General features: G+C 43.5%; 1 long non-coding RNA gene across 1 annotated transcript; it reads left to right on the top strand.

Annotated features, from left to right (window-relative positions):
- Nucleotides 1-1,037: 1,037 nt before the first annotated feature.
- LOC125554768 (uncharacterized) lies at nt 1,038-3,535 on the top strand. The gene is made up of 2 exons (XR_015602085.1): nt 1,038-1,424; nt 3,231-3,535. It is a non-coding gene; the product is annotated as an uncharacterized LOC125554768 (long non-coding RNA).
- Nucleotides 3,536-23,136: the final 19,601 nt, after the last annotated feature.

Below are 23,136 nucleotides of genomic sequence, written 5' to 3'. Positions count from 1 at the left end.
GTCGGACTCCTGGACTATGAAGATACAAGATTGAAGACTCCGTCCCGTGTCCGGAAGGGACTTTCCTTGGCGTGGAAGGCAAGCTTGGCGATGCGGATGTTCAGATCTCCTACCATTGTAACCGACTCTATGTAACCCTAACCCTCTCCGATGTCTATATAAACAGGAGGGTTTTAGTCCGTAGGACAACATACACATCAACAATCATACCATAGGCTAGCTTCTAGGGTTTAGCCTCTCTGATCTCGTGGTAGATCTACTCTTGTACTACCCATATCATCAATATTAATCAAGCAGGACGTAGGGTTTTACCTCCATCAAGAGGGCCCGAACCTGGGTAAAACTTCGTGTCCCTTGCCTCCTGTTACCATCCGGCCTAGACGCACAGTTCGGGACCCCCTACCCGAGATCCGCCGGTTTTGACACCGACAAAGACCAAGAAGAATCATTAGATTTGTGACGCCCGAGTAATTAAGATATAGTAAACCTTTGTTAATGATGCCAGGTCATCATGATTAAAATTTTGCTAAACCTCATGTCTTTCAAAACTTAGTTCAAATACAAATTCAAATAACAAGTCAAATTATAGTTAAACAAATGAATTAAAAATGTTCAAAGGGTTATAAATATTCACTAACTAATTAGCAAATAGCATCCAACATTATATAAAATATTAAATTGCCCTAAAACAATTAAAACGGTGACCAAAACACCCTCATTAACCCACTTTCATTTATGCACAATTCAAATGCATTCAAATGCTCATCAAACCTTTTTATGGCAGTGCCTAAAATGGATATCCTAATTTAGGCCAAGTCTCATACTTAACTAAAATTCATTTGCTTTTCTAAATAAAAATAAAACTGAAACAAAAAAAGGCAAAAGGAAAACAACCCCCCCGACTAGGCGTTGGCCCAGTTGGCCGTGTGGCCGAGCGGCCTGCCGGCCCACCCCCGCGTGCCCCATGGCCTACTAGCCCCCACCCGAAACCTTAATCACTCTACTCCTCCCGCACGACCCCCCACTCGACTCGCACAAGCCCCACTCCTCCTGACCAATGCCCCCGCTCCCTCTCGCTCTCCAGCGCTGCCGCTCCCTGCACTCGATTCCTTGTCGCGCCAGAGCCCTACCTCGCTGGAGTGCCCATGCCCGAGGAACCGCCACCTCGCGCCGTCCTCGCGCCATCGCCTCGCAGGAGCTCCTCCCATGGCCACCGTCTGGTTCTTCGCTTCTGTGCCGCGCCAAGCCGTATCCTCACTGGAGATGGACGGATCCCGGAGGCCCCGTCACAGATCCGGCCTCCCTCGCCTTCCTCCCCCTCACCGGAGTCCCCCTAGTCGCCCGCCGCCATCGCTGGAACCTCCCCGACCTCCTTCTCGCGCGTCGCAGCCACGCCTCGTCGCGCCCGCTCCTCGTCAATGGCTGTGAGCGCCCCTTCCTCTCCTTTCTCCTCGCTGCGGTCACCGCTGCCCCGCCTGACCCTCGCGCGTCGCTCCGCGTAACACTGCCCGCGCCACGGCCGCACGCCGCGTCCACTGGTCGTGGCTCCGGCTGCGCTCCCCATGCTCCATGGCGTGCTCCACGCCTGACTTGGCCTCTTTTCCCTCGTCATGTGCTTTTGGTACTACTTCTCAGTCGCTCATCCTACCGTGCTGGCCATGCCCGCCGTTCCTGCTCGCATCGCCGAGGCCACCCGTCGCTGACGCTGCAACCCCTGGTTCGCCATGCGCCCGCCGGCGCTTGCTGGCGCCCGGAGCCGCGCCCCGGTCCCTGCGCCCATCTGACCATGCCACCCATGGCCACTCCCGGCCATGGCTGCCGGCGGGCAGCCCCTGGTGGCTATGCCTCTGGCTCGATCCAGCCCCTGGTGGGTTGGGGGTTAAGCACTAACCCCCCAATCCACAATGTTGGAAGGGCCCAGAACTTGTAAAATAAATAAATCAATAAATAAAGATGTAAAATAATAATTAATATAATTAATTAATTAAATGAATTAAATAATTTAACTAACCATGTTAAGTAGCCAAATTACCTTTTTAGTTAAATAAACTATTAGGTTAACTAAAAAGTGAATGGCATGTGGGTCCCAAGACCCAGTTGACCAATCAATAGTTGACTGGTCAACTGTTTACTGGACCCCCTTGGATCCTACCTGTCAGCCTCACTTTGCCTCTGGTTGGGTACACTTCTGGGTACCCATGGACATTTTCCTTTTATTTTTGAATTAATATTAATTCTAGAATTTATTCAAACTTCGAAAAATAATATAAAATAAACTGTTAGTCAGATGAAAATACTTTGTACATGAAAGTGACTTAGAACAATGAGACGAATCCGAATACACAGTCCGTTCATCCGCCACACGTCCCTAGCATAGCGAACGTGCAACATTTCACCTTTGGTTCATCAGTCTGAAAACATGAAACACCGGGGATACTGTCCCAGTTGTTTCCCCCTTCACCGGTATCACCTCCTACTGCGTTAGGGCACACCTGGCACCGTTACTTGTGATGTCATGCATCGATATGCATCTGTTTGCATTGTATTCATTGTTTCTTCCCCCTCTTCTCTCCGGTAGACTACGAGACTGACGCCGCTGTTGGTGCCCCAATCGACTACGTTGTTGACGACCCCTCCTTGCCAGAGCAACCAGGCAAACCCCCTTGATCACGAGATATCACCTATTCTTCTCTCTACTACTTGCATTAGAGTAGTGTAGCATGTTACTGCTTTCCGTTAATCCTATCTCGATGCATAGCCTGTCTTTGCTACTACTATTGTTACCTTTACCTGCAATCCTAAATGCTTAGTATAGGATGCTAGTATTCCATTAGTGGCCCTACACTCCTGTCCGTTTTCCATGCTATACTATCGGGTCGTGATCACTTGGGAGGTGATCGTGGGTATACACTTATATACATAATACATGATGCTTGTGGTGACTAAAGTCGGGCCGGCTTGTTGAGTACCCGCGGTTGATTCACGGATTGGGGGCTGAAAGGAAATACTTTCTTGACGGCCCTCTGGGTGGACCTTTGTGGCGGAGCGACAGGCCAGGTTGAGACCACCTCTTAGTCTGGCATTCTGCAGTTCAGTCCACATATACTACCCCTTTCTTTGACACCAATGCATATGTAGCGTAGTTCCTTGCTTGCGAGTACTTTGGATGAGTACTCACAGTTGCTTTGCTCCCCATTTTCCCCCTTTCTATACCTGGTTGTCACAACCAGATGCTGGAGCCAGGAGCCAGACGCCACCGTCGACGACGACTCCTACTACACTAGAGGTGCCTACTACTATGTGCAGGCTGCCGCCGACGACCAGGAGTAGTTTAGGAGGATCACAGGCAGGAGGCCTGCGCCTCTTTCGATTTGTATCCTAGTTTGTGCTAGCCATCTTATGGCAACTTGTTTAACTTATGTCTGTACTCAGATATTGTTGCTTTTGCTGACTCATCTATGATCGAGCTCTTGTATTCGAGCCCTTGAGGCCCCTGGCTTGTAATATGATGCTTGTATGACTTATTTTATTTTTAGAGTTGTGTTGTGATATCTTCCCGTGAGTACCTGATCTTGATCGTACACGTTTGCATGTATGATTAGTGTACGATTGAATCGGGGGCGTCACAGTGTTTGCATGTGTGCCCGATTCCAAGCGGCACCAAAGGAATCGCATCAGCTCGCTGTGAAGCGAATTCTTCAATATTTGGCTCACATCCCAACACTAGGATTATGGTATCCAAAGGGCTCAGAGTTTGATCTAGTTGGATGGCAAGTCCACATCAGGCACATGCCACTTTCTTGGACGATCTCTTGTCTGTTGGTCTTCAAAGAAGTAGAACTGTGTATCCCTCTCCAGTGCTAAATCTGAATACATTGCTGCTGGATCTTGCTGTGCTCAGCTTCTCTGGATGAAGCAAACTCTCAAGGATTATGGCACCATCCTGAAGCATGTGCCACTCTACTACAACAATGATAGCGCCAGCAAGATTGTCAAAAATCCTGTTCAACACTCGAAGACAAAGCACATTCAGATCCGTCATCACTTTCTCAGAGATCATGTCATGAAGGAAGACATTGATATCATACACGTCAAGACTGAAGAGCAATTGACAGATATCTTCATGAATCCCATGGATGAGAAAAGGTTTTGCAAGCTGCTGTGTGAGCTAAATATCTTAGAATCCTCGAATGTCCTGTGAATGGACACACATCCTAACGCTTATGCATGCTAATGACTTAGATGTGCAACACACGAAGTAACGTATATCTTGAATTCATGAACACTTACCCTCTAAGTGTGAATACATTAATGTGGAATTTTACTTCGGAGCACCACGATAATTGTGCGCCATGTCTGGGTCTAATATTTCCTATACGGTGGGTAACGCCACCACCACACTTTCTTGAAGATTTTCATTTGGCGTCATGTGTGCATTATCTTCATATCTGGGTTGTCTTCAACATTGGTTTAACTTCAAGGTTTATCTTTGCAATGTTGATTTGGTCTTCACTGGTATATTTATATATATGTGTTCTGTCCTATACAACATTCACTTATATCTATGTCTTCAAATTTGCTATTTTCCGAACTAAGTGAATGTGATGGGACCCTAACCCCTTCTGTGCTTATCCCTCAAATTCTCTCTGTCTCTTCATATGCATTTTGTTGACACGTGTCGAATGTCTTCACTGTGTCCAAAGATACAGAGGCACACATTTAAAACGCTTTTAATGCACTTATCCTTTTTGCATGAATACCGGAGAAGCCAGAACGACCACCCGACAAACCAGGCGCGCATGGGGACGTGGCTCAACTCTCAATGAGTTGCATGCATGCCACGTGTCCACTAGATGTGAACCGCCAGGGGCACCCGCATAATTGCGCTGTGCAACCCCCTCCTTATAAATACTCCACCCCATGCAGTCAAAATTGCTTCTCCCACCTCGCCGTCTCGCTCAAACCCTAGCGCCACCGCTAGCCTCAGTCGACGCCGGAGACGAAGCGCTTAGCTACTGCGACCTCTTCGACGCCGTCTTCACACCGGCCGCGGACATCACCCTCTCCTCCGCCACCGTAGGTGTCTTCCACTGCCAAGTTAGGGCATGGGAGATTGGGCTGCTCAGCATCCTCTTCGCCTCGTCTAGTAGTTCTTCGTGCGGTAAATAAAAATCACTTCTTACTGCCTGTTTGATCCGTTGAATCTATCAACATCTTACAAAAGTGGTTTCTACACTTCCAAATCTACTTCCTTCTGTATCTGCATCTCATAACTTGCAAGTATATTCACTTATGCCTCATAACTAGTTAGATTCCTCACTTGTACTTATTCATGGATTCGTACAAATCTGGAACCAACTCACTTCAATAAGTGAATGTCTTCACACTATGAGGTTAATGTCTTCAAACTGATTTATCTTCAAAATCTTCTAAGAATGCATATGACCTCTTCCCCTTCCCTCGCATCTCTAATGCTGTCACAGGTACATCTCCATGGGAGAATCCCTTGGTTCTAATAGTCTGCATTCATTTGCAGAGTTCTTACAGCATCATATTAACTCTCCAGAAGCCAGTTCTTGTCTGATGAGCAGATTGAAGCCAAACACAGATATGAAGCCTTTCTGTTTGAGTCCAATGGCATCAAGCAAATCTGCAAAGAAGGGTGGCAGAGAGCGCCTTGGTAACACTGCTATGGATTTGCCACCAGATCTGTATGAGTTGTACAAGTCTGATCCAGAGGAAACCTATGGAGAACGCAAGACTCGAGTCCAATGGATTCGAAGATATTGGGCAGAGAAATGGTTTCTGTACAACTTCGTCACAAATGAATATGCGAAGAAGAATGCAGTGAGGCCTCCATGGGCAGATATTGTGCATAAGAAGCTTATGCCCAAGACAAAGGCTGAAGCCATTGCCCAGGGCTTCTATCCTTGCATGGTCAGAGGACCTTGGCCTGCTGATACCGACCCATCCACTCTCCTATGGTGTCACAACGATGAGTTATTTGAGCAAAATCTTTAGTTTGCTAGGGCTTCAGCTGTGCAGAACAAGAGAACTGGTACTTGACTTCAATCCTGGCCCAGTAGCTCCAAGGTCGGATGGAAGTCATGAAGAAAATCAAAATACCATTAGCCCCTTTGATAGCTTCGATGGGCTTCTCTCCCACATTGCTGCCCAAAGGGCCACTGTCGATGAGGCTGCTGGTGAAGAGGAACATGCTGAAGTTCTAGAGCCGCCGAAGCCTAAGAAGTCTAAAGCTTCAAAGCCCTCTACTACTCCCAAAGCTTCAAGAGTGCAGCCTTTGAAATCTACACCTCCTGAATCTAGTGTGTAGTCTGAAGATCAATCCCGCGTCTCCAAGAAGACCAAGAAGCCCAAGAAGATTTCCGGGCATGATCTTACTCCTGCCAGCATTCTGCGCAATGAGGAAAATGTAATTAATCTATCAAGTGACGAAGATCTTGCTGATGATGCTCTGGAGATGCTCATCAAGAGCAAGCAGGAGGCTGAAATCTTCAAGGATTTGCCTCTGTTTGATGCGGATATTCTCAATCACTTCATTGATGAATGGTTTGAAGATCCCACCATCAACATTGATGATCTATAGCTGCCAGTTGATATAAGCGTCACATTTCAGGGCTGGATTGCCAAGGAACTTGCTATTGCTTAGAAAATTGTTGAGCTGAAGAACAAGATCGATTATGAGAAGGCCCAGTTTAAGAAGTATATGGCCAAGCTCAGCGTTGTTGATGTTCAAAACTTCAAACAGATGATGACTGACCTCAAAGCCCAATTCAACAAGAAGCATGAGGAAGCCAAAGGCTCTCGTGACCACATGAAGTACTACACTGAGAAATGCATTCAGGCTCACAATGAGGCTGAGAAGAGAAAGGCACTTGGGCGTCCAGGCATCGACCCCAAGCTTGCTGCCAAGAAGAAGAAGAAGAAGCCCACTGAAGTCGCACCGGAAGCCCCAAGGCAGGAAAGCCCAAGCATAATCTTCCCTGCCAGTATGACTAGATCGAAGCCAAAGGTCACTTCAGCAGCTTCAGAGCAGAAAAAGACTAGGCAAGCTGAGGCTGAAGCCAGGAAGAGGAAGCACCATGACACCTCCGATGCTGCTCCCTCCCAGAAGAAGATGAAGACAAAGTCTTCAAAGTCTTCACGCAAAGAGTGTGTTGCTTCCCAAGAGCCATTGAATGTTGAACCCATTTCTGTTGCACTACCCCCTCCACCAATCGTGAGCGTCATCTCGTTGTGCATGAGCCTGCTTCCACAAATGCTCTAGAGTCTGAAGAGATTCTAGTAGCCAACTCCATCATAGCTAAAGACATTGGTCATGAGGACCATGTTGAAGATGATGAACTCCATCACAGCCCAAACCGGTATCATCGCCTCCTCCCACGAGGAGTGAACTGATAAGCATTGGTGGTCCCACGACGCCAATTGCTCAAGATGAATTTTGGGAAGAGTAACACCCGAACTCCCCCCTGCATGAAGTGATTCCCCGCACTCCACCAGCTCATGTCACCACTCCGGTGCTTGAGACCCCACAAACAACACCCGAAGACATGGAGAAGACGACCCCTTCACCATAGGCGATGCCCCCATTCCTAAGGTTTCATAGAGGCCCTAGGCCCCAGGTCTCCATGTCCGGAATTCCTGAGGAGGATGTGCAACACACCAGCTCAGTAGCACGTCAAGTGTTTCCTGAAGCCACCCCCAGTGACTGCTAGTGAATCTGAAGCCAAAGAGGCTGAAGACATTCCGGCCGCATCAGCAGATGAAGAAAGAGAAGAAGAACAAGAAGTTATTCCCCCTGCCGATGATCCTGTTGTGCAAGAAGAAGAGATTGTTCCTGACCCACCTATTCAAGCTGCTACTGAAGCAAAAGCCAATACAGCTGCCACCACCATCACCTCTGAAGCCAATGATGTTGTCATGGCTGAAGACAATGTGGAGCCTGAAGTCAATGCACAACCAATCACTTCGGGTGTAGCCGTTCCTCCCCCTGTGGCACACACTATGGAACGTGCTTACAACCATGGTGGTGAGTTGGTCACTGTTAGGTGGCCTATTCTGATTCCACCCACTGCTCCAGGTCCCCAATATGACTATCATGTGGAGCAAAGGCCTCAAACACAGAACTCGAAGCCCAGGTTGCTAAGGCTTCCCAATGTTGCAACTACTCAAGGCTCCTTCAATGTGCTAAGCTTCAGAGAGCACAATACATTCTTTGACAGCGCTAAGAACCCCTACACGAAGCCAAAGATCACCTTCGATAGGTTTTGGAGCTACCAGCAACGCAACTACTACTCTTGCATACTATACAACCAAGACAAGATTTTTCCTCATAAGCGTCTTGATTGCGATGCCATTGCTGGGCTTCCCTGCCTTGAAGAGGCTCTTGATTGCTTCAGGGAAGTTGGACTGCTCCTGTTTGTCACTGACAAGGAGCACTGGAATGAAGAGCTTCTGTTGCAGTTCTATGCTGCTTTTCACATCAGAGGCTACAATAGGGATCCGAAGACATGGATCCTTGAGTGGATGATAGGCGATGTCCATCATGAAGCCAAAGCTTAGGATATCATCGAGCTAACTTCCCTGTCCACTCCCGGTGAGCTATTTGAACCAGGTTGTTAGCTATATGAGAATGAACCATAGAGCATTTTTCAGCGGCCAGAGCCCAATATGAGTCAGATGCCCAGTATGATGAAGCCATTGCCCATTGGTGCTGAATATCCAAAGGAGTTCTTTGTCAAAGACCTCAAGTACCTGCTCCGCACCATCTATCATATTCTGAGGTGCACTATGTGGCCAATCAAGGGATATTCTCCAGATGCGAAGCTTGAAGGAGCTATGAAGACATTGGTCTTCTACATACTGAATGGCATCAGGTTCAACACTCAAGATTTCTTCATCAGACAGTTGGCAGCTTCTGGCATTGATCCGTTTGGCCTCAAGTTCTATGCTCCCTGGGTTATGAGGCTGATCAAGCTCCACTCTACAATCAACTATCAACCATGAGCACACAATCATGTTATTTTCTTGCCTGATGTTGATATGTCACATGAATCCATATACCCTATTCCTGCTAAGGAGACAGTGTGCGAAGAAAATTCTACTTTTCAAAGCTTCACACAACAAGTTGATGGAGTTCATGTGCCCAATCCTCTTGCTCCCGATGGTCCTCTGGCTGGCCAGCTCCGCATGCCGCATCATGCAAACACCGATGCAACTGCCAACACTATAGCTCAAAGGCCTCAGAAGCGTCCTCATGTCCTCAACGACCGAGAGCTTCTTGTATCACTTCATCAGAAGCAGGATAGTCATCACAATTGGCTGAAGCGCCAGATGCAGAGTCTTCTTGTTGATGTCAATCGCATATGCAATATAGCTACCAAGAACTCATTCATTGCACATGAAGCTTGTCGGCGGTCCTGGAAGAGCCTTGCACTGCTCTATTCTAAAGACGATCTTCACGAAGATGGCTTCACAGAACAATTCAAGTTTGATTCCAGGCCTCCACAATCAACAACTCCTTCCATTGAAGATTCCGAGTATTCATCTTTGGTTGCACCTGTTGTTGCGAGAGTCATTGATGAAGAGGACGACGCCACTTCACCAGCGATGGCTTCACTGCATCACGACTCTGCACCAGGCCCGTCTACACTGCCCAACACCAACGTTGACCATGCTGCTCCAACATCTTCCTCGATTGGGAACGAGTAGATACTCCATGTCTTTAAATCTTTTTGGTCCATACTGACAAAAGGGGGAGAAGCATATGAGTTGATAGTCTTCAAGCGGGTCCATATGGGTCGGTTTCTTATTTTTGCTAAGTCTAACAACTCTCATTCTTGGAACTTTTGGATTTTGAGTTGTGTTGACCCACAAGTATAGGGGATCAATTGTAGATCTTTTTGATAAGTAAGAGTGTCGAACCCAACGAGGGGCAGAAGGAAATGACAAGTGGTTTTCAGCAAGGTAATGTCTGCAAGTGCTGAAATTGTAAGTAGCAGAGTAGTTTGATAGCAAGATAATTTGTAACAAGCAAGTAACGATGATAGTAGAAAAAGTGCAGCAAGGTAGCCCATTCCTTTTGAGGCAAAGGACCCAAAACGGTTTCTTATGATAAGCAAAGCATTCTTGAGGGTACACGGGATTTTCATCTAGTCACTTTCGCGATGTTGGTTCGATTTGTGTTCGCTACTTTGATAATTTGATATCTGGGTGGACCAGTGCTTAGGTGTTGTTCTTACTTGAACAAACCTCCTACTTATGATTAACCCTATGATACGTCTCCAACGTATCTATAATTTTTGATTGTTCCATGCTATTATATTATCTGTTTTGGGTGTTTAATGGGCTTTAATATGCTCTTTTATATTATTTTTGGGACTAGCCTATTAACCGGAGGCCCAGAGCCAGTTTCTGTTTTTTTGGCCTATTTTAGAGTTTTGTATAAAAGGAATACCAAACGGAGTGCAAATGGAATGAAACCTTCATGGTGATATTTCTTGGACCTAAAGCAATCCAAAAGACTTGGAGTCGAAGTCTGGAACTCCATGAGGCGGCCACGAGGCAGGAGGGCGCGCCCCCACCCACGTGGGCCCCTCGTAGCTCCACCGACATACTTATTTCTCCTATATATACTCTTATAACCTAGATCGATCGCAGAGAGCCACGAAACCACTTTTCCATCGCCGCAACCTTCTGTACCCGTGAGATCCCATCTTGGGGCCTTTTCCGGTGATCTGCTGTAGGGGGAATCGATCATGGAGGGCTTCTACATCAACACCATTGCCTCTCTGATGAAGCGTGAGTAGTTTACCACAGACCTTCGGGTCCATAGTTATTAGCTAGATGGCTTCTTCTCTCTCTCTTTGATTCTCAATACAAAGTTCTCCTCGATGTTCTTGGAGATCTATTCGATGTAATACTCTTTTGCGGTGTGTTTGCCGAGATCCGATGAATTGTGGATTTATGAACAAGATTATCTATGAATATTATTTGGTTCTTCTCTGAATTCTTATATGCATGATTTGGTATCTTTGCAAGTCTCTTCGAATTATCGGTTTATTTTGGCCTACTAGATTGATCTTTCTTGCAATGGGAGAAGTGCTTAGCTTTGAGTTCAATCTTGCGGTGTCCTTTCCCACTAACAGTAGGGGCAGCAAGGCACGTATTGTATTGTTGCCATCGAGGATAAAAAGATGGGGTTTATATCATATCGTTTGAGCTTATCCCTCTACATCATGTCATCTTGCTTAATGCGTTACTCTGTTTTTATGAACTTAATACTCTAGATGCATGCTGGATAGCAGTCGATGTGTGGATTAATAGTAGTAGATGCAGAATCATTTCGGTCTACTTGACACGGACATGATGCCTATATTCATGATCATTGCCTTAGATATCTTCATAACTACGCACTTTTCTATCAATTGCTCGACAGTAATTTGTTCACCCATCGTAATACATGCTATCTTGAGAGAAGCCACTAGTGAAACCTATGGCCCCCGGGTCTCTTTCTTATTATATTTCATCTCTTTTATTGACATCGCATCTCGTTTACTATTTTGCAATCTTTAGTTTCCAATCTATACAACAAAAATACCAAAAATATTTACTTTACTATCTTTATTAGATCTCACTTTTGCGAGTGACCGTGAAGGGATTGACAACCCCTTTATCGTGTTGGTTGCAAGGTTCTTGATTGTTTGTGCAGGTATTAGGTGACTTGTGCATTGTCTCCTACTAGATTGATACCTTGGTTCTCAAAACTGAGGGAAATACTTATGCTACTTTGCTGCATCACCCTTTCCTCTTCAAGGGAAAACCAACGCATGCTCAAGAGGTAGCAAGAAGGATTTCTGGCGCCGTTGCCAGGAAGATCTACGCCAAGCCAAGACATACCAAGTACCCATCATAAACTCTTCTCCCTCGCATTACATTATTTGCCATTCACCTCTCGTTTTCCTCTCCCTCACTTCTAAAACGATTTTCGAAAACCTTTGCCTTTTCTTCGCCCCTCTTCCGTTCGTCTCTTTTTGCTTGCTTCTTGTGTGTGCTTGTGTTTTGGATTGATTGTTTGTCACGATGGATCAAGATAATACTAAATTGTGTGACTTTTCCAATACCAACAACAATGATTTTATTAGCACTCCGGTTGCTCCTACTACCGATGCTGAATCTTGTGAAATTAATACCGCTTTGTTGAATCTTGTTATGAAAGATCAATTTTCTGGACTTCCTAGTGAAGATGCCGCTACCCATCTAAACAACTTTGTTGATTTGTGTGATATGCAAAAGAAGAAAGATGTGGATAATGATATTGTTAAATTGAAGCTATTTCCATTTTCGCTTAGTGATCGTGCCAAAATTTGGTTCTCTTCTTTGCCTAAAAATAGTATTGATTCATGGAATAAGTGCAAATATGCTTTTATCTCTAAGTATTTTCCTCCCGCTAAGATCATCTCTCTTAGGAACGATATTATGAATTTTAAGCAACTTGATCATGAGCATGTTGCACAAGCTTGGGAGAGGATGAAATTAATGATACGTAATTTCCCTACACATGGTTTGAATTTGTGGATGATTATACATTTTTTTATGCCGGATTGAATTTTGCTTCTAGAAATCTTTTAGATTCGGTTGCGGGAGCCACTTTTATGGAAATCACTTTAGGAGAAGCTACTAAACTCCTAGACAATATTATGGTTAATTATTCTCAATGGCACACCGAAAGATCCACTAGTAAAAAAGTTCATGCGATAGAAGAGATTTTATGTTTCGAGTGTAAAGATGGATGAACTTATGAAATTGTTTGCTAATTAAAGTGTTTCTTCTGATCCTAATGATATGCCTTTGTCCACTTTGATTGAGAATAATAATGAATCTATGGATGTGAATTTTGTTGGTAGGAACAATTTTGGTAACAGCGCGTATAGAGGAAGCTTTAATTCTAGGCCATTTCCTAGTAATTCGTCTAATAATTATGGTAATTCCTACAACAACTCTTATGGAAATTTTAATAAGATTCCCACTGATTTTGAGACTAGTGTTAAAAAATATATGAGTTCACAAAAGAATTTCAATGCTTTGGTTGAAGAAAATTGCTTAAGATTGATGAGTTGGCTAGGAACATGGATACAATTTCTCTTGATGTTGATTCTTTGAAACTTAGATCTATTCCACCTGAGCATGACATCAATGAGTCTCTCAAAGCCATGAGAATTTCCATTGATGAGTGCAAAGAAAGAACCGCTAGGATGCATGCTAAAAAATTGCTTTGTGAAAGCGTGTTCTTCTAGTTTTCATGATAATAATGGTGAAGATCTAAAAGTGATTGATGTGACTCCTATTAAATCTTTTCTTTCCAATATGAATCTTGATAAAGATGGGACTAGAGATGAGTCAACTTTAGTTAAAAGGCATCCTAATGATTCGGAGTTTTTAGATCTTGAGGCAAAAATTAATAAAAGTGGGATTGAAGAGGTCAAAACTTTACATAGCAATGATCCCACTATTTTGGATTTCAAGGACATTAATTACGAAAATTTCTCTTTGATAGATTGTATTTCCTTGTTGCAATCCGTGTTAAATTCTCTTGATGCTTATAGCCAAAATAAAGCTTTTACTAAACACATCGTTGATGCTTCAATGCAATCCTATGAAGAAAAGCTTGAACTAGAAGTTTCTATCCCTAGAAAACTTTATGATGAGTGGGAACCTACTAACTAAATTAAGATTAAATATTATGAATGCTATGCTTTGTGTGATTTGGGTCCTAGTGTTTCCACGATTCCAAAAACTTTGTGTGATGTGCTAGGTTTCCGTGAATTTGATGATTGTTCTTTAAATTTGCATCTTGCGGATTCCACCATTAAGAAACCTATGGGAAGGATTAATGATGTTATTATTGTTGCAAATAGTAATTATGTGCCCATAGATTTCATTGTTCTTGATATAGATTGCAATCCTACATGTCCTATTACTCTCGGTAGACCTTTCCTTAGAACGATTGGTGCAATTATTGACATGAAAGAAGGAAATATTAGATTCCAATTTCCATTGAGGAAAGGCATGGAACAATTTCTTCGAAACAAAATTAAATTACCTTATGGATCTATTATGAGAGCCACATATGGATCGCATACTAAAGATGATAATACCTAGATCTATTCTTGCTTTTATGCCTAGCTAGGGGCGTTGAACGATAGCGCTTGTTGGGAGGCAACCCAATTTTATTTTTGTTCCTTACATTTTGTTCCTGTTTAGTAATAAATAATTCATCTATACTCTGTTATGATTGTGTTTTTATGTTTTAATTAGTGTTTGTGCTAAGTAAAGCCTTTAGGATCCTCTTGGGTGATAGTTGTTTGATCTTGCTGAAAAAAACAGAAAGTATGTGCTCACGAGAATAATTTTCATTTTTTACCAGAGAGCGATAAAATACCAATTCCAACTGCAGTAGATAAATATACAAATTATTTAGGTCATACTAATGTTTTAGAATTTTTGGAGTTACATAAGTATTCGAAACCTCCAGATTGCTACAGACTGTTTTGTTTTTGACAGATTCTGTTTTTCGCGTGTTGTTTGCTTATTTTGATGAATCTATGAGTAGTATCGGGGGGTATGAACCATAGATAAGTTGGAATACAGTAGGTTTAGCACCAATATAAATAAATAATGAGTTCATTACAGTACCTTAAAGTGGTGGTTTATTTTCTTATACTAACGGAGCTCATGAGATTTTCTGTTGAAGTTTTGTGTTGTGAAGTTTTCAAGTTTTTGGGTAAAGATTTGGTGGATTTTGTAATAAGGAGTGGCAAGAGCCTAAGCTTGGGGATGCCCAAGGCACCCCAAGGTAAAATTCAAGGACAACCAAAATCCTAAGCTTGGGGATGCCCCGGAAGGCATCCCTCTTTTGTCTTCGTCTATCGGTAACTTTACTTGAGGCTATATTTTTATTCACCACATGATATGTGTTTTCCTTGGAGCGTCTTGTATGATTTGAGTCTTTGGTTTTTAGTTTACCACAATCATCCTTGCTGTACCAACCTTTTGGGAGAGACACGCATGAATCAGAATTTATTAGAAAACTTTATGTGCTTCACTTATATCTTTTGAGCTAGATAATTTTGCTCTAGTGCTTCAATTATTTATTTTTAGAGCACGGTGGTGGTTTTAGTTTATAGAAATTATTGATCTCTCATGCTTCACTTATATTATTTTGAGAGTCTTTCAGAACATCATGGTAATTTACTTTGGCTATAAAACTAGTCCTAATATGATGGGCATCCAAGATGGGTATAATAAAAACTTTCATATAAAGTGCGTTGAATACTATGAGAAGTTTGATTCTTGATGATTGTTTTGAGACATGAGGATGGTGATATTAGAGTCATGCTAGGAGAGTAGTTGTGAATTTGAGAAATACTTGTGTTGAGGTTTGCAAGTCCCGTAGCATGCACGTATGGTAACCGTTGTGTAACAAATTTGAAGCATGAGGTGTTTCTTTGATTGTCTTCCTTATGAGTGGCGGTCGGGACGAGCGATGGTATTTTCCTACCAATATATACCCCTAGGAGCACGCGCGTAGTGCTTGGTTTTGATGACTTGTAGATTTTTGCAATAAGTATGCGAGTTCTTTATGACTACTGTTGAGTCCATGTATTATACGCACTCTCACCCTTCCACCGTTGCTAGCCTATCTAATGCCGCGCAACTTTCGCCGGTACCATAAACCCACCATTTACCTTCCTCAAAACAGCCGCCATACCTACCTGTTATGGCATTTCCATAGCCATTCCAAGATATATTGCCGTGCAACTTTCCACCGTTCCATCTATTATGACACACTCCATCATTGTCATATTGCCTTGCATGATCATGTAGTTGACATCATATTTGTGGCAAAGCCACCATTCATAACTTTTTCATACATGTCACTCTTGATTCATTGCACATCCCGGTACACCGTCGGAGGCACTCATATAGAGTCATATTTTGTTCTAAGTATCGAGTTGTAATCCTTGAGTTGTAAATAAATAGAAGTGTGATGATCATCATTATTAGAGCATTGTCTTATGTGATAAAAAAAGAGAGGCCAAAGAAGCCAATGAAAAAAGGAGGCCAAACATAAAAAAGGAGAGAAAAAGAGAGAAGGGACAATGCTATTATCCTTTTTCTTGTGCTTCAAACTAGCACCATGATCTTAATGATAGAGAGTCTCTTATTACGTCACTTTCATATACTAGTGGGAATTTTCGTTATAGAACTTGGCTTGTATATTCCAATAATGGGCTTCCTCAAAATGCCCTAGGTCTTCGTGAGCAAGCAAGTTGGATGCACACCCACTTAGTTTCTTTTTTTTAGCTTTCATACATTTATAGCTCTAGTGCATCCGTTGCATGGCAATCCCTACTCACTCACGTTGATATCTATTGATGGGCATCTCCATAGCCCATTAATACGCCTAGTTGATGTGAGACCATCTTCCTCCTTTTTGTCTTCTCCACAACCACCATTCTATTTCACCTATATGTTGGGGAACGTAGTAATTTCAAAAATTTTCCTACGCACACGCAAGATCATGGTGATGCATAGCAACGAGAGGGGAGAGTGTTGTCTACGTACGCAACGCAGACCGACTGCGGAAGCGCTGAACCGACGTAGAGGAAGTAGTCGTACGTCTTCACGATCCAACCGATCAAGCACCGAAACTACGGCACCTCCGAGTTCGAGCACACGTTCAGCCCGATGACGATCCCCAGACTCCGATCCAGAAAAGTGTCGGGGAAGAGTTCCGTCAGCACGACGGCGTGGTGACGATCTTGATGTACTACAGCAGCAGGGCTTCGCCTAAACTCCGCTACAGTATTATCGAGGAATATGGTGGCAGGGGGCACCGCACACGGCTATGGAATAGATCACGTGGATCAACTTGTGTGTCTCTGGGGTGCCTCTGCCTCAGTATATAAAGGAGCCAAGGGGGAGGGGGCGCCGGCCTAGGAGGAGGGCGCAGGAGGAGTCCTACTCCTTCCGGGAGTAGGACTCCCCCCCAATCCTATTCCAACTAGGATTCCCAAGGGGAAAAGAGGGAGAGGGGTGGCCGGCCACCTCTCCTAGTCCTAATAGGACTAGGGGAGGGGGGGGAGGCGCGCAGCCCTTATGGGCAGCCCTTTCACCTTTCCACTAAGGCCCACTAAGGCCCATATGATTCCCGGGGGGTTCCGGTAACCTCCCGGTACTCCGGTAAAATCCCGATTTCACCTGGAACACTTCCGATATCCAAACATAGGCTTCCAATATATCAATCTTTACGTCTCGACCATTTCGAGACTCCTCGTCATGTCCATGATCACATCCGGGACTCCGAACAACCTTCGGTACATCAAAATGCATAAACTCATAATATAACTGTCATCGTAACCTTAAGCGTGCGGACCCTACGGGTTCGAGAACAATGTAGACATGACCGAGACACGTCTCCGGTCAATAACCAATAGCGGGACCTGGATGCCCATATTGGCTCCTACATATTCTACGAAGATCTTTATCGGTCAGACCGCATAACAACATACGTTGTTCCCTTTGTCATCGGTATGTTACTTGCCCGAGATTCGATCGTCGGTATCCAATACCTAGTTCAATCTTGTTACCGGAAAGTCTCTTTACTCGTTCCGTAATACATCATCTCACAACTAACATCTTAGTTACAATGCTTGCAAGGCTTATGTGATGTGTATTACCGAGAGGGCCCCAGAGATACCTCTCCGACAATCGGAGTGACAAAACCTAATCTCGAAATACGCCAACCCAACATGTACCATTGGAGACACCTGTAGTACTCCTTTATAGTCACCCAGTTACGTTGTGACGTTTGGTAGTACCCAATGTGTTCCTCCGGTAAATGGGAGTTGCATAATCTCATAGTTATAGGAACATGTATAAGTCATGAAGAAAGCAATAGCAACATACTAAACGATCGGGTGCTAAGCTAATGGAATGGGTCATGTCAATCAGATCATTCAACTAATGATGTGACCTCGTTAATCAAATAACAACTCATTGTTCATGGTTAGGAAACATAACCATCTTTGATTAACGAGCTAGTCAAGTAGAGGCATACTAGTGACACTTTGTTTGTCTATGTATTCACACATGTATTATGTTTCCGGTTAATACAATTCTAGCATGAATAATAAACATTTATCATGATTATAAGGAAATAAATAGTAACTTTATTATTGCCTCTAGGGCATATTTCCTTCAGTCTCCCACTTGCACTAGAGTCAATAATCTAGATTACACTGTAATGATTCTAACACCCATGGAGCCTTGGTGCTGATCATGTTTTGCTCGTGGAAGAGGCTTAGTCAATGAGTCTGCAACATTCAGATCCGTATGTATCTTGCAAATCTCTATGTCTCCCACCTGGACTAGATCCCGGATGGAATTGAAGCGTCTCTTGATGTGTTTGGTCCTTTTGTGAAATCTGGATTCCTTTGCCAAGGCAATTGCACCAGTATTGTCACAAAAGATTTTCATTGGACCCGATGCACTAGGTATGACACCTAGATCGGATATGAACTCCTTCATCCAGACTCCTTCATTTGCTGCTTCCGAAGCAGCTATGTACTCCGCTTCACATGTAGATCCCGCTACGACGCTTTGTTTAGAACTGCACCAACTAACAGCTCCACCGTTTAATGTAAACACATATCCGGTTTGCGATTTAGAATCGTCCGGATCAGTGTCAAAGCTTGCATCAACGTAACCTTTTACGGTGAGCTCTTTGTCACCTCCATATACGAGAAACATATCCCTAGTCCTTTTCAGGTATTTCAGGATGTTCTTGACCGCTGTCCAGTGATCCACTCCTGGATTACTTTGGTACCTCCCTGCTAAACTTATAGCAAGGCACACATCAGGTCTGGTACACAGCATTGCATACATGATAGAGCCTATGGCTGAAGCATAGGGAACATCTTTCATTTTCTCTCTATCTTCTGCAGTGGTCGGGCATTGAGTCTTACTCAACTTCACACCTTGTAACACAGGCAAGAACCCTTTCTTTGCTTGATCCATTTTGAACTTCTTCAAAACTTTGTCAAGGTATGTGCTTTGTGAAAGTCCAATTAAGCGTCTTGATCTATCTCTATAGATCTTAATGCCTAATATGTAAGCAGCTTCACCGAGGTATTTCATTGAAAAACTCTTATCCAAGTATCCCTTTATGCTATCCAGAAATTCTATATCATTTCCAATTAGTAATATGTCATCCACATATAATATCAGAAATGCTACAGAGCTCCCACTCACTTTCTTGTAAATACAGGCTTCTCCGAAAGTCTGTATAAAACCAAATGCTTTGATCACACTATCAAAGCATTTATTCCAACTCCGAGAGGCTTGCACCAGTCCATAAATGGATCGCTGGAGCTTGCACACTTTGTTAGCTCCCTTTGGATCGACAAAACCTTCCGGTTGGATCATATACAACTCTTCTTCCAGAAATCCATTCAGGAATGCAGTTTTGACATCCATCTGCCAAATTTCATAATCATAAAATGCGGCAATCGCTAACATGATTTGGACAGACTTAAGCATCGCTACAGGTGAGAAAGTCTCATCGTAGTCAACCCCTTGAACTTGTCGAAAACCTTTCGCGACAAGTCGAGCTTTGTAGACAGTAACATTACCATCATCGTCAGTCTTCTTCTTGAAGATCCATTTATTCTCAATTGCTTGCCGATCATTGGGCAAGTCAACCAAAGTCCATACTTTGTTCTCATACATGGATCCCATCTCAGATTTCATGGCTTCAAGCCACTTTGCGGAATCTGGGCTCACCATCGCTTCTTCATAGTTCGTAGGTTCATCATGATCTAGTAGCATGACTTCCAGAACAGGATTACCGTACCACTCTGGTGCGGATCTTACTCTGGTTGATCTACGAGGTTCAGCAGTATCTTGATCTGAAGTTTCATGATCATTATCATTAGCTTCTTCACTAACTGGTGTAGGTGTCACTGAAACCGTTTTCTGTGATGTACTACTTTCCAGTAAGGGAGCAGGTACAGTTACCTCGTCAAGTTCTACTTTCCTCCCACTCACTTCTTTCGTGAGAAACTCCTTCTCTAGAAAGGATCCATTCTTAGCAACGAATGTCTTGCCTTCGGATCTGTGATAGAAGGTGTACCCAACAGTCTCCTTTGGGTATCCTATGAAGACACATTTCTCCGATTTGGGTTCGAGCTTATCAGGTTGAAGCTTTTTCACATAAGCATCGCAGCCCCAAACTTTAAGAAACGACAACTTTGGTTTCTTGCCAAACCACAGTTCATAAGGCGTCGTCTCAACGGATTTTGATGGTGCCCTATTTAACGTGAATGCGGCCGTCTCTAAAGCATAACCCCAAAATGATAGCGGTAAATCTGTAAGAGACATCATAGATCGCACCATATCTAGTAAAGTACGATTACGACGTTCGGACACACCATTACGCTGTGGTGTTCCGGGTGGCGTGAGTTGCGAAACTATTCCACAGTTTTTCAAATGTACACCAAACTCGTAACTCAAATATTCTCCTCCACGATCAGATCGTAGAAACTTTATTTTCTTGTTACGATGATTTTCAACTTCACTCTGAAATTCTTTGAACTTTTCAAATGTTTCAGATTTATGTTTCATTAAGTAGATATACCCATATCTGCTTAAATCATCTGTGAAGGTGAGAAAATAACGATATCCGCCACGAGCCTCAATATTCATCGGACCACATACATCGGTATGTATGATTTCCAACAAATCTGTTGCTCTCTCCATAGTACCGGAGAACGGTGTTTTAGTCATCTTGCCCATGAGGCACGGTTCGCAAGTACCAAGTGATTCATAATCAAGTGGTTCCAAAAGTCCATCAGTATGGAGTTTCTTCATGCGCTTCACACCGATATGACCTAAACGACAGTGCCACAAATAAGTTGCACTTTCATTATCAACTCTGCATCTTTTGGCTTCAACATTATGAATATGTGTATTACCACTATCGAGATTCAATAAGAATAGACCACTCCTCAAGGGTGCATGACCATAAAAGATATTACTCATATAAATAGAACAACCATTATTCTCTGATTTAAATGAATAACCGTCTCGCATTAAACAAGATCCAGATATAATGTTCATGCTCAACGCTGGCACCAAATAACAATTATTTAGGTCTAATATTAATCCCGAAGGTAGATGTAGAGGTAGCGTGCCGACCGCGATCACATCGACTTTGGAACCGTTTCCCACGCGCATCGTCACCTCGTCCTTTGCCAGTGCCCGCTTATTCCGTAGTCCCTGTTTCGAGTTGCAAATATTAGCAACAGAACCAGTATCAAATACCCAGGTGCTACTGCGAGCTCTAGTAAGGTACACATCAATAACATGTATATCACATATACCTTTGTTCACCTTGCCATCCTTCTTATCCGCCAAATACTTGGGGCAGTTCCGCTTCCAGTGACCAGTCTGCTTGCAGTAGAAGCACTCAGTTTCAGGCTTAGGTCCAGACTTGGGTTTCTTCTCTTGAGCAGCAACTTGCTTGCCGTTCTTTTTGAAGTTCCCCTTCTTCTTCCCTTTTCCCTTTTTCTTGAAACTAGTGGTCTTGTTAACCATCAACACTTGATGCTCCTTCTTGATTTCTACCTCCGCAGCTTTCAGCATTGCGAAGAGCTCGGGAATAGTCTTGTTCATCCCTTGCATATTATAGTTCATCACGAAGCTTTTGTACCTTGGTGGCAGTGATTGGAGAATTCTGTCAATGACGCAATCATCCAGAAGATTAACTCCCAATTGAATCAAGTGATTATTATACCCATACATTTTGAGTATATGCTCACTGACAGAACTGTTCTCCTCCATCTTGCAGCTATAGAACTTATTGGAGACTTCATATCTCTCAATCCGGGCATTTGCTTGAAATATTAACTTCAACTCCTGGAACATCTCATATGCTCCATGACGTTCAAAACATCGTTGAAGTCCCGATTCTAAGCCGTAAAGCATGGCACACTGAACTATCGAGTAGTCATCAGCTTTGCTCTGCCAGATGTTCAGAACATCTGGTGTTGCTCCAGCAGCAGGCCTGGCACCTAGCGGTGCTTCCAGGACGTAATTCTTCTGAGCAGCAATGAGGATAATCCTCAAGTTACGGACCCAGTCCGTATAATTGCTACCATCATCTTTCAACTTTACTTTCTCAAGGAACGCATTAAAATTCAACGGAACAACAGCACGAGCCATCTATCTACAATCAACATAAACAAGCAAGATACTATCAGGTACTAAGTTCATGATAAGTTTAAGTTCAATTAATCAAATTACTTAAGAACTCCCACTTAGATAGACATCCCTCTAATCTTCTAAGTGATTACGTGATCCAAATCAACTAAACCATAACCGATCATCACCTGAGATGGAGTAGTTTTCAATGGTGAACATCGTTATGTTGATCATATCTACTATATGATTCACGCTCGACCTTTCGGTCTCCGTGTTCCGAGGCCATATCTGCATATGCTAGGCTCGTCAAGTTTAACCTGAGTATTCTGCGTGTGCAAAACTGGCTTGCACCCGTTGTAGATGGACGTAGAGCTTATCACACCCGATCATCACGTGGTGTCTGGGCACGACGAACTTTGGCAGCGGTGCATACTCAGGGAGAACACTTCTTGATAATTTAGTGAGAGATCATCTTATAATGCTACCGTCAATCAAAGCAAGATAAGATGCATAAAAAGATAAACATCACATGCAATCAATATAAGTGATATGATATGGCCATCATCATCTTGTGCTTGTGATCTCCATCTCCGAAGCACCGTCATGATCACCATCGTCACCGGCGCGACACCTTGATCTCCATCGTAGCATCGTTGTCGTCTCGCCAATCTTATGCTTCCACGACTATCACTACCGTTTAGTAATAAAGTAAAGCATTACATCGCGATTGCATTGCATACAATAAAGCGACAACCATATGGCTCCTGCCAGTTGCCGATAACTCGGTTACAAAACATGATCATCTCATACAATAAAATCATGCCTTGACCATATCACATCACAACATGCCCT

The sequence above is a fragment of the Triticum urartu genome, chromosome 4A (genome assembly GCF_056163025.1).
Source record: "Triticum urartu cultivar PI428250 chromosome 4A, HENAU_Tu73, whole genome shotgun sequence".
NCBI classification, from domain to species: domain Eukaryota; kingdom Viridiplantae; phylum Streptophyta; class Magnoliopsida; order Poales; family Poaceae; genus Triticum; species Triticum urartu.
The sequence above is the reverse complement of the archived record's forward strand: the minus strand, read 5'-3'. Positions and strand labels throughout refer to the sequence as shown.